We start from the raw sequence: 12,263 nt of genomic DNA on the forward strand, positions 1-12,263 counted from the left end.
ATGGTTCTGCTGTTGCCATTTACACCTCCTCCGAACCAATGTTTTGTTTATTGCTGCATTTTGTCTCGCATCATCCATTCTGTCATTTGATCAGTCCGACCCTCCACCCCAACAGACCTTCCCTGTTATTCTTTCCTGGCCCGCCCCCTTTTAATGGTACATGTGACAATAAATCAAATCAAATCAATCAATCAGTAATGGTCTTGGTGGGTGTTTATTATCATCCGTTGAATCTAGAACCGCTTCCAATTCCGAGGAAGGGTCATCGACTTGAAACGTTAACTCGGTTTCTGTCTCCGCCGACGCTGCCTGCCCCGCGTATGTCCAACACGTGTTTTTCAATAAGTGATCAAATCCATCGAACAGTACCATGTTCAGTAAAGAACAAATTAAACCCCCCCCCCCCCACTTCCACCCTAACGCCCATGATAAGAATAACCTCCGTAGGATTAGTTTCAGCAGAGGCCACTCCATTTTGGACGTGACAGATATTTTCAATTATATCCGGCAGGAAGCTGATGGTTTCTTGGGTGGCTGCGAGTGGGCAGTCCCAGCCTATTATTCCTTTTAATAAGAATTAGTGCCAATCTTTCCAAGGCTGGAAAAGGCACACGGGTGGATATCCTGTTAGGGGAACGTGGGGCTGGGTTGTGATACACCTATCAGTCAAATAGTCGATCAAGATGCTTTGTTGAGACCAGCAATGGGAAACGCCAGACTGGTGAGTGGGCCTGTATCAAACCAGTGGGCTGCAAGATTAAAAGCGGACTCGTTCGCTAACCACGAATAAAATTAAATACATTTACATACACCGAATATGTTTGTAATGATTTGTAAAAAATGCTTAATCGTTTATATGTTAATAGAACTATCATCAATTTAAAATGGTAGAAGCAAAATAAATATTTACACTTTGAACGCAGAGGGAGCGCATGGCTCTCACAGTCAATGTTGAGCGTAATCAGCACGCACCTCACTTCATGTACCAACGTGGTCGGTGCAGATTACTTCAGTCATACTGGTGGGAAAAAACCTACACAGATGTAAACCAGCAGAATGTGGTAACCCTGTCCAAGGACAACGGTCAACAAAACGTCACCTGGACTGTACTCGGATCCCAGGTGGGCCCCGTGTGGCCCCAGGATTCCCATCACTGGTCTGGCGAACTAGATTTATTTAAAGTGAGTGAGTGCCACCATGAACTGCGACACACCGGAGACTTACACTCTTGCCTCTTAGGTCAGCTCAGAATGTGGTGGTTCGAGTCTCGCTCTGGAGGACGGGAGCACAAATTCTAGGCTAACGTTCTAGTGTGGGAGTGAAGACGCGCTGCACAGTCAGAGGTGGTGTCTTCTAGAAGAGACATTAAAGTGAGGTCTAATTTGCCCTCTCAGAGGAGAGGGGCTCGTCCCGGGAGACCGAGCCTATATTTATTCCTTGGTCAGCGCCGGTGAAGCAGCTTATTTGGTCATGATTGCCGTCTGTTTGTGGAAGCTTGCTGTGCACAAATTAGCTCCTGCTTTTCCTAGAGTACAACAGCAATTATTCTCCAAATATATATATATATATATATTTTATATATATATATATATATATACAGGCCATAGGTTCCTTTGGGATGTCCCACGGTCATGAAGGATGATATATAAATGTCTTTCTACCTTCTAAGTAAAGAATGGTTAAGATTGTAAAGTAATAAACAGTTGCTGCTGCTAAAATAAACTTCAACCTGAACTTTCATTTGAGTGGATACATCCGTTACTTATTTCAAAATGTATTGCTTCACACTTAACTCCAATATCCGCCGCTCTGCTAACCTATCCCACTCTTCCTGAACCAATTTACCCCTCTCCTGATCAACCTTGGATCATCCAGCACATTGCACATTTGTGCCTGGGCGAAAGCAAACAGCTTTCGTATACTCAGAAAAGAGCACTGACGGGCAGCACAATAGGGGCTGGTTTAGCTCACTCGGCTAAATCACTGGCATTTAAAGCACACCAAGCAGGCCAGTAGCACGGTTCGATTCCCGTACCAGCCTCCCCGGACAGGCGCCGGAATGTGGCGACTAGGGGCTTTTCACAGTAACTTCATTGAAGCCTACTCGTGACAATAAGCGATTTTCATTTCATTCAAGTGGCGTAGTGGTTAGCACTTCCGCATCATGGCACAGAGGTACCAGGTTCGATCCCGATTCTGGACACTGTCCACGTGGAGTTTGCACATTCTCCCCGTGTTTGCGTGGGTTTCGCCCCCACAACCCAAAGATGTGCAGGATAGGTGGACTGGCCACGCCAAATTGCTCCTTAATTGGAAAAAATTAATTTATGAAAAAAAGACCCCCCAAACAACCCTCCCCGAGTTGCCCCACCTCCAATCCTTCACCAGCCAAGCAGATCTAACTGCCCTACCTCAATCTGCCGTTGGTGAACCAGCTTTCTATCCATGCTGCGAACATGGCTCAGCAACGCTCCAGTGAGCCTTTTGCGAAACGTATTATCAAACGACATCATTCAAAGCCACAGAATTTTCCAAAGGCCATCGTTGGAAATGTCCACCTTGGCAGGAGTTCCTGTCCGGGTGCCATGTGATGGGACTCCTGCTGCCAGGCTACCCGGGATTATTCTTTTTCCTTGCCCATCACTGGTCAAAGGAAAACACGAGGACACCGAGGGAAGCTCAAGGTGATTCGCCATTCGGCCTCAGCCAAAGGCTCAGAGATTCCTGTCAGGTCTACCACAGCCTGCGATAAATTCCTAGCGTGAGAAGGTCAAGGTGTAATAAGAAAGAAGAAGCCGAAAATAATAGAGCAGTGAGGGGAAGAGGAAGATCAAATAACGAATGAGAACAAAACTGAAGAGAACACATGACTGGAGTGGGAGGAGAGAGAGAGAGAAAAAAAAAGGACACAAAAGAAAATTGATGAAACCGGTCGTGAAAAAATAAAGCAGAAAGCCACACTCAGTCCCTCCTCGACTGGTCACACACTGAGGTTACCAGCCAGTCAAATGCCAGTACTCTCTGCCATCCTAATGCACTGCGTGGAAAAGCCAACACACCAGAGTTAAAGGAAGGCAGAGACTATAAATAGACTATAAATAAACTAGCTGCTGCACTGCAGCACTGAACGGTGGTCCAGAGGCAGAGCAAAAATATGTAGACAGACGCTAAGCTTTTAAAGTCTTGGTCGTCGGGTCAGGGTAGCATCATTCGCACGAGCAAAGCTGCCACACCTCCACGGAACCCGGCAGCCAGCACTTAGTTAAACCCACAATTCACAACACATCACAGCGGATCACACCATGGCTCAGAGATACGCCAATGACAGCCGGCATCACGGCAGAATCCTTCACCAGTTAACGCAGGGATTCCTTTGCTTCTAGTGCCCGGCAGTGAATTAGTCTTTGAGCTTTTACAAAAAAAGCCACACCAAATATTTACTGAGAATCTACCTGCCAATTTATACCTGCCACAATTTTAACAACTCTAAATTTACTTTGAGCCATGCAGCGTACAACACCAAAAATATACAACCTTCTGCATTCAAAACATCCCATCTCTGACCCCATTACAGGTTTTAACGACTATTGTAGCAATTGTGGCAAGTCAGAACAATGTTCTGTGTTGGCACTGAGTTTATATAAAGTTTTGGCACCATTGACTGGTCACACTTGCTCCAATAAGATTTAACAATGATTATGTTGGTGCAGTTTCTGGACTACAAAAGGACTTGGGATATTTGTGTTAGGAAATAAAATACTCCCATCTTAAGACACCTGGACTACCAGGTCAGCTACAGCGTTGTTAGAAACAGAGTAAAGTTCTACCTTTGCCCAATAACATGTCTGCTCAGGACAGAGTCCTTTACTACCCCTGTGTAACTTTCCCCATGTGTGGCCTCTGGCAGGGGGTTGCCAGATTAGGGATGGGTTATGTCCTGTGGACGCGTCACCTCCAGGACTGGAGTGAGACTCTTCATTTCACATTGGGCCCTTCAGCCTGTCAATCCAGGCTAGATTTGATCTCGTGCCTTCGAGGTGGACAACCAGTCCCTGATTTATAGCGGCAAGCAGTCTCCAGCCCGTGAGCAACCCTAAACCCACTGCTTAAAATTGTTCTTCCCACCAGGAACAGTATAGCAATCCAGAGACGCAGCTCGAGTTTAGAAGGTCAAAATTTGAACTGTTCTGTACCACGACCCATGTCTCACATCCACTAGGGCCTGAGCACCAACTCTGCTGTTGCTGCATCTAAACCCCATGAAGTGGATAGTTTATGCGTTAGTGACTTTCTGCATGGAATTTAAGGCCGTCTTAATAGAAACTTTCTTTTGCAAAGTTATCGGCAGGGTGCTCAATCTCTTATCTGCCACTTGTTTGACAGTTGACCTATTGTTGGAACAATACACCCATTCTTGGGCCACATAACTCACAAGAATCACTGCAACTTTACATCAGAAGGGCAGGCGCATTGCATTATCTCTGCAACAGTTGATAGTTCGCAAGTCAGTACAAGCAGCTCCCTCCCACAGGCGGTCTACACCATGATAAAGCTCCCCGGAGATGTCACCCTGCCACAGATCGAGGGAGGAGGAAGGGCGGACAGCCAGAAATGGGCTAGGCGTGGCTCCCAGACTCCACCTCGAAGGCAGACACACAGCACATGTCTCCCCATCACTCCCTCCAACCCTACTCCAGTTCGCCTGCCACCAACTAAGTAGCGCAAGGAAAAACGGGAACCTGATCGCTTTAGGTGACAAACTGTACCACTGCACCAGAGGAAGTGTGAAAAATGATATAAAAAAGATCTAGGTTAGGCGGTTTGATTGAGCAGGTGGAAGGCACAATGAGGGTGACTCCATACAACATTTTAAACACACAGCCTTAAGTTCAGCTTTCCCTCAGCTTCCAGTTCATTTTGCAGTCTGAACCTGCATCCCCTCTCAGCCCAGTTACTTAATGGCATGCCAATTTCATGCTTTTTAACATTTATGCTCGTTAGAAAATTCTCCACATCCCCACAAACATTTCCTCAACCACACATGCCCTTCTCAGATCAGGCAACAGCAGTGGCAAACAGTTTTTTCTGTTGGTTATTTCACCGAGTGTGAATTCTCAAATCTTCAAGATCGACAAAACATCGAGGGACGCAATTCATATTGATGAGCTGTTATGTACAGTAGCTTCAAACCTTGAACACCATCCAACTACGATACATTCCACCATTTTTCCAACGCTCCCGTGCTGCCGCATCTGCACGAATGCACATATCGACAAGAGGATTTACAATTAAAATGTTACGCTGCAAAAGTTACCATCTGCTCATGTGCATTAACGAACAAATCACACTCACATTCTTGCACCACCACCGGTTCAGAACAGGATTGCGAGATGAGTGATGTTGCAACTCCTCTAATTCACTTTCATGAAAATATTAATCTGTTGGGCCTCCTAACATCACACTTTTGAATACTTTGCACAGTTCTGGTCCCTAAAACAAAAAATAAAGACACTGGGGAAACTCCAAAAGAAGCTGTACAAGGATGATGCAGGAAGTGAGACATTACAGCTCCCAACAAAGACTGAACAGATTTATCTTGATGTTCCCCGTCTTAACAACTCTGTTGAAAAACCTTCACCCCCGAGGACTGCAGGGGTTCAAGAAGGCAGATTATCATCACCTTATCAAGGGTTATTAAAGGTAGGCAATAAACACTGACCTTGCCAGAGGCACCCACATTATATGAATGAATGAATAAATAAAATGGAAGAGGAGTTGTGTGGAGGATAAACACTTGGATTGACCATTGGGAGCCGAATAGTCTATTTCAGTGCTGTAAATTCTACTAAATTCCCAATTTTGCCAAATTCAGTTATTCACACACTGGAGATGAGAAATTAAAAGATAAGGAGAGTCATGTTCAGTTCCATTGTTTAGGCCACTGGTTTATTGTCCAGTGGGCCAAGTTGAAAATGACCCTCATGATCTTCACTGTGTTGAAAAGACTCATCATACAACCTCTTCCTCCAACGCATCCTTTAGATGGACCTCAAAGCCAAGGACAACCTTGTCTCCCCCAGTCCCACCTGCCACCAAAATCTTCAGACTTGTCAAAATTAAGGGCACCACTCATTCGTCACTCCCCGGTTCACTGGGATTTTCCTCACCGACGCTTTTCAACCAGGGTGCTACCCTGCACTCTGGGTCTTCATTTTAGGGCTCCCAATTAAAAACTAAACCAGATAATGGTTTCCAGCATGCCCTCAATATGTATGGCGGGCAGTAGGAATCCTCTCATCTTGAGCAGAACGTTTGTTTTATTCTGTTATACTTGGATTTACAATCATCTTGTAAAGCGCTTCAGGACGGTTTATTACATTAAAGGTGCTACATAATTTTTGTTGTTGTACAGGAATGAATCATCCCTGGAATCAAAACAGCGACTCTAAAAAGAGGATATTCCACTTATTTTTACCCCATTCAAAAATTTAGTTGGAAAGGGCCCGTTACTCCTTTATTTTGGCAGTCTGTTATTTCTGATCTTATGAAAATTTTATTCAGACCATTCATGCCCCTGATCAGAAGGAAACTGCTTTGGAGAAGTTGCTCATGCGTTGAAGCTGAATCGAAGTGACACAGACTACTGAATTACCCCTCACGTTAGTGATGACACTGCACTGATGTTAATCCAGCTCTGTCACTCCTCTCGGGCTCATCAACCGACTCCTGATGAAGCCACCATTTGAAGAAAAGTAACTCAATGGGCAAAATAAAATTACAGGGTCCACTAAAAAGTTTCATGTTTAATTGGAGTCCAATTGGTGAGACAAATGTGTTAAATTTAAAGAGCAAACATCCACATTAAGTGTCCACGAACACATTATCCAATCCTGTCAACTTAGAAAGAGGTAGAAAATTCCCAAATAAAACTAATAAAATACCTCCAGCATTTCCAATACCTATAAAAAATGTTATATCTACTTATTTGCTTCATAAGGAATATTAGTGCATACTTCTCCATTGTAAAAACCCAGAATCAATGCCAAACACTTGGGACAGCACAGGTAGGCGCAAAGTTTCCTCAACTCTAACCCACCAAATACTCCAGATCCGCCTGTGAGAATGTTATAAATGCCCCCAACAGTAACCATGGCCAACCCCGAGCAAGGTAGATCACCCCCTCACACAACACAACCATGTCCAATTTCAGAGTTCAAAACCCAAGGCCTGCAACTCTAACGTTTCAAACGACAGAGAAAAGAAAAGCCCCTGCAGAGCAGAGGGGTTTATTGGAGTGGCTGCTCCCTGTGACTGTCTGTACCTGCAGACATGTTACACTGCATCCTCCTCACCAACCAGCAAGCTATTTTTTTTTAATTTCTGGAAATGGGGTTTTATTTTCCACCCCCTGTTCCCTCCCTCAGAGAGAGAGATCCAGCCATGGAGCACACAGCCTGCCTGATGCTCAAACGTGGCCAGGATTCCGAGCAGTTTAGGCAGCGAGGGGTGGTTTGTCATTATTTTTCAAAAAATAAAGACGTAACAATGCCAGAGAATTGGAATGTGCATCCTGCATTTGCAGGCCATCAGCATCAAGTATTTGTCCAGAATGGCAGAGCAGCAGCTTCCATGGTGTGAGGAGGCCCAGGCAGTCACAGGGGGGTCTGGGGAGAGCTGGTACCTGAGGCAAAGTGAGCTGTAGCCACTGGCTTCCCTCTGTATCCACTTCAATCTCTTCCTTTCTCGGGTTTTTCCTTCCTCTGCAACAAATGTATCCAAGCTCCCTGGAACCACAGCATTCCACCAACTTCCGCCTGCGCCCGTCAATCAACCGGCAGAAGTCCCGCCCCTGCCCCGCTTCCCCATTGGCCGCCGGCGCCCCGGCCCAGCCGCCAATCAGCCGCGCTGTCAATCAGCCGGCCGGCGGCGCGCTGCTGCGCATGCGTGCTCGCTCTCCCCCACTCCCCACTCCACCAGCAGCGCCCTCCGGCGGAGCTCCTGTGCAATGTCGCTCAGCGTGGGGAGGGACAAGGAGCTCAGGCTGCTTCAGTTTGACAACATGACTCCATGTCTTGAAATTGTGCCTGGGGAGAGGTTTGAAAACCCCGGAGTGCTGCCAAATTGGAGAAGGGTAGAGTAACCCTGTGGGTGGTATCCATAGCTCTGCCTTCAGCTTTCAAGTTGCTTAAACTCTGGGAAATGCCTCTCTCGACATCTGCCTCCTTGATGGTTACCTTACAACACCAGGTTAAAGTCCAACATGTTTGTTTCAAACACTAGCTTTCGGAGCACTGCTCCTTCCTCAGGTGAATGTGCTCTTACTGTGCTCACCCCAGTCCAACGCCGCCATCTCCACACGGTAGCATTGTGGTTAGCACAATTGCTTCACAGCTCCAGGGTCCCAGGTTCGATTCCGGCTTGGGTCACTGTCTGTGCGGAGTCTGTCATGATGTGGAGATGCCGGCGTTGGACTGGGGTGAGCACAGTAAGAAGTCTTACAACACCAGGTTAAAGTCCAACAGGTTTGTTTCAAACACGAGCTTTCGGAGCACGGCTCCTTCTTCAGGTGAATGGCGGAGTCTGCACATCCTCCCCGTGTGTGCGTGGGTTTCCTCCGGGTGCTCCGTTTTCCTCCCACAGTCCAAAGATGTGCAGGTGGATTGGCTATGATAAATTGCCCTTTGTGCCCAAAATTGCCCTTAGTGTTGGGTGGGGTTACTGGGTTATGGGGATAGGGTAGGGGTGTTGACCTTGGGTAGGGTGCTCTTTCCAGGAGCCGGTGCAGACTCGATGGGCCGAATGGCCTCCTGCACTGTAAATTCTATGATAATCTATGATTGATGGTTAGCACTGTTGCCTCAAAGCGCCAGGGACCCGAGTTTGAGTCTGACCTTGGGTGACTGTGTGAAGTTTGCATGTTCTCCCCATGTCTGCGTGGGTTTCCTCCTGGTGCTCCGGTTTCCTCCCACAGCCCAAGATGTGCAGGTTAGGTGGATTGGCCTTGCTAAATTGCCCCTTAGTGTCCAAAGGCTAGGTGGGATACAGGGATTGGGTGAGGGGGTAGGCAGAGTGCTCTTTCGGAGGGTTGGTGCAGACACGATGGGCCAAATGGCCTCCTGCACTGTGGGGATTCTATGACAATGTATTCTATGAAAGTGTATTTACACTTATTAATACCTACCTCTTTTACCACATTTGGCAACATATTTGGTTGAAGAATCCCTTTCCAAATGGATTAAGAATCATAGACCCCCCCTGCAACCACTCCATCTAAAATCATAATGCTCATACTTGGGCGAACTTACAAACTACCACCTAAACATCAAAAAAAACTTCTTCAGCAAAGATGAACTCGCCTGGCATCTGCCACCAGCCTTGGCAACCATAGGATCAAAGCAAAACACTGCGGATGTCGGAACTCCGAAATAAAAACAGAAAATGCTGGGGAAATCCAGCAGCGTCTATGGAGAGGGAAACATTTTGAGTCTGAAGGAAGAGTCACACAGACTCAAAACTTTAAACTCTGTTTCCCTCTCCACAGACGCTGCCAGACCTGCGTTTATCCGGCATTTTCTGTTTTTATTTCATCCGTAGTATCTTGCTTTAATCCCATATATACCAAGGGTGGCACAGTGGCACAGCGGTTAGCATTGCTGCCTCACAACACCAGGGACCCGAGTCTTGGGCAATTGTGTGGAGTTTGCACATTGTCTGCGTGGGTTTCCTCCCACAGTTCAAAGATGTGCAGGTTAGGTGGATTGGCCATGATCCAAAAAGGTTAGGTGGGGTTACGGTGGTAGGGCGGGGGCATGGGCCAAGGCAAGGTTCTCTTTTGGAGGTTCAGTACAGACTCAATGGTCAGAATGGCCTCCTTCTGCACTGTAGGGATTCTATGACTTTCTGTTTTTATTCTGTTGTCATTATAGCACACGAGGGAACCTATTCAGCTCTTTAATTGCATTTCTGGTGAGTTTTCCAGGCCTTCTTCCCTCCAGGTGAGATAATCAGCTTGTGCGGCACATATAGCAGTCACCCCCTCCCCCCTTTCCTGGCTCACACCAAGCTCGCCAAACAGCCGCTGCTCATTTGCATTGCTTGATTATTTTGTGGACCACCAAGGAAGTATTTACACAGTCGCAGGGGTACACGACCCCCAGTTTGAGAATCTCTCTTTCTCTCTTGGGCAGTCCCTCTGATTTGAGGATGACTTTCTTCCACACTTCAAAACAAAATGAGTTCTCTTGTGACTGAGGACTCCCATGCACGACCTACAGTCCCTGTCACAGGTGGGGGCAGACAGTGGTTGGAGGAGCGGGTGGGTGGGTTGCCACCCCCTCCTTTCACTGTCAACACTTGGCTTCAGCTTGTTCCCGGTGTTGAAACTCGAGGTGTTCAGTTCCTTCTCTGATGCTTTTCCTCCACTTTGGGCGACCTTGGGCCAGGGATTCACAGGAGGCGGTGGGGACGTCGAACTTTTCCAAGGAGACTTTGCAGTGTCTTTGAAACAATGACCTCTGCCCTCCTGGGGGTGGTTGTCATGTTGAGGCTCCAGGTAGACCACTTGCTTCGGGCGTCTCGTGTCAGACATGTGGACGACGTGGCCCATCCAGCAGGAGCTGATCAAGTGTGGTCAATGTAGCGATGCTGGGGATGTCGGTCTGCGCGTGAACACTGACGTTGGGGCGCCTGTCCTGCCAATGGATTTGCAGGACCTTGCGGAGGCAGTGCTGATGGAGCTTCTCCTGGGTTTCAAGATGCCTGATGTACATAACCCATGTCTTTGAGCCGTATAGGAGGGTGAGCATCAGTGCTGCTCTGTACACCATGAGCTTGTTGTTGGATCTGAGATTCTGGTCTTCAAACACTCTCTTCCTCAGGCGTCTAAAGGCTGTGCTGCAACATTGAAGGCCGTGTTGAATCTCATCATCGATGCCTGCCTTTGTTGACAGTCGACCCCCAAAGTTGTGAAAAACAGTCCATCTTGCTCAAAGCCTCGTTGTGGATTTCGGGGGGTTGGGGGGGGGGGGGGGGCAGTGCTGTAGGCTGGGACAGTTTGGCAGATGACCTTTGTCTTACTGATGTTTAGTGTAAGTCACAGGCTCTTTCCCGCCTCGATGAAGGTGTTTACGATGGCTTGGAGCGCAGCTTCCGAGTGTGCGCAGATGCAAGCATTGTCTGCATACTGGAGTTCAAGGATGGGACAACATTGGATATGGCCTGCAGGTGCTGGAGGTTTGAACAGATTCCTGTTTGTTATGTATTTTAGCTCCGCTTTTGAGGGCAACTACCTGAGGGTGAGATGAAGCGTTGCAGCACAAAAGATCAAAAAGTGCATCGGTGAGATGACATGCAGGCAGCACAGTAGCACAGTGGTTAGCACTGTTGCTTCACAGGCCCGGGGTCCCAGGTTCGATTCCCGGCTTGGGTCACTGCCTGTGCGGAGTCTGCACGCTCTCCCAGTCTCTGCGTGGGTTTCCTCCGGGTGCTCCTGTTTCCTCCCACAAGTCCCGAAAGACGTGCTGTTAGGTAGATTGGAAATTCTGAATTCTCCCTCTGTTTACCTGAACAGGCGCCGAAGTGTGGCGACTAGGGGATTTTCACAGTAACTTCATTGCTGTGTTAGTGTAAGCCTACTTGTGACATGAATAAAGATTATTATAATAACCTTGCTTGCTCCCAGTCCAAACATAAATTGGGTCTGTGGTGGATCTGCTGGTCAGGGGCCATGGTTTGCATGTGTGGTAAACCACTGTTACACCTGTATTAGGTGATGAGCGTGGGAGGAGCGTGCCCTCTATTCGGCAGCCATTGCGCCAGCTGCTGTGGGAGGCCACACATCTTACTGCAATAAAGCCACAGTTGTATCCAACCTTAGTCTTTGTACAATTGATCGTGCATCAATATGCCATCGTGGAGCAGGCTCATTTGTGTTGTGAATTGATTGATTATTCCTTGGACTGCCTGGAAAGTCTCTACACGCTCCCATGGGTGCACAAACCTCAGTTCGAGAAATGACCCCAGTTTGAGCCACGTTATGCATTCTCTTCATTATATCGTTCAAAGTAAATTTAGTTCACATCCCAGTTTAGAGATTTGAGCAATTGGAATATGGACTAACATTTTAGTGGAATACGGAAGGAATACTGCACAGTCTTTGGAATCAGACGATAAATTGTGACCCTGTTTTTGCTCTCAGATGTCAAAGATCCCATGGAACTATGTGAAGAGGAGAGTTTGCCTAGTTTCTTGGCTAATATCTATTT

General features: G+C 47.2%; 1 protein-coding gene across 2 annotated transcripts in view; it reads right to left on the reverse strand.

Annotated features, from left to right (window-relative positions):
* LOC119953952 (platelet-activating factor acetylhydrolase IB subunit alpha2-like) overlaps positions 1–7,837 on the reverse strand; it is a 32,231-nt gene extending 24,394 nt beyond the window's left edge. The window contains exon 1 of one of the 2 annotated variants that reach the window (XM_038778666.1): positions 7,682–7,837. The gene's annotated coding sequence lies outside the window, so the exon portion shown is untranslated. Of the gene's footprint in view, positions 1–5,352; positions 5,489–7,681 lie in introns of those variants that run through there. The other variant, XM_038778667.1, reaches the window with a different exon arrangement.
* Between the last annotated feature and the right edge of the window lie 4,426 nt (positions 7,838–12,263).

This window comes from Scyliorhinus canicula, chromosome 19, assembly GCF_902713615.1.
Source record: "Scyliorhinus canicula chromosome 19, sScyCan1.1, whole genome shotgun sequence".
Lineage (NCBI taxonomy): Eukaryota > Metazoa > Chordata > Chondrichthyes > Carcharhiniformes > Scyliorhinidae > Scyliorhinus > Scyliorhinus canicula.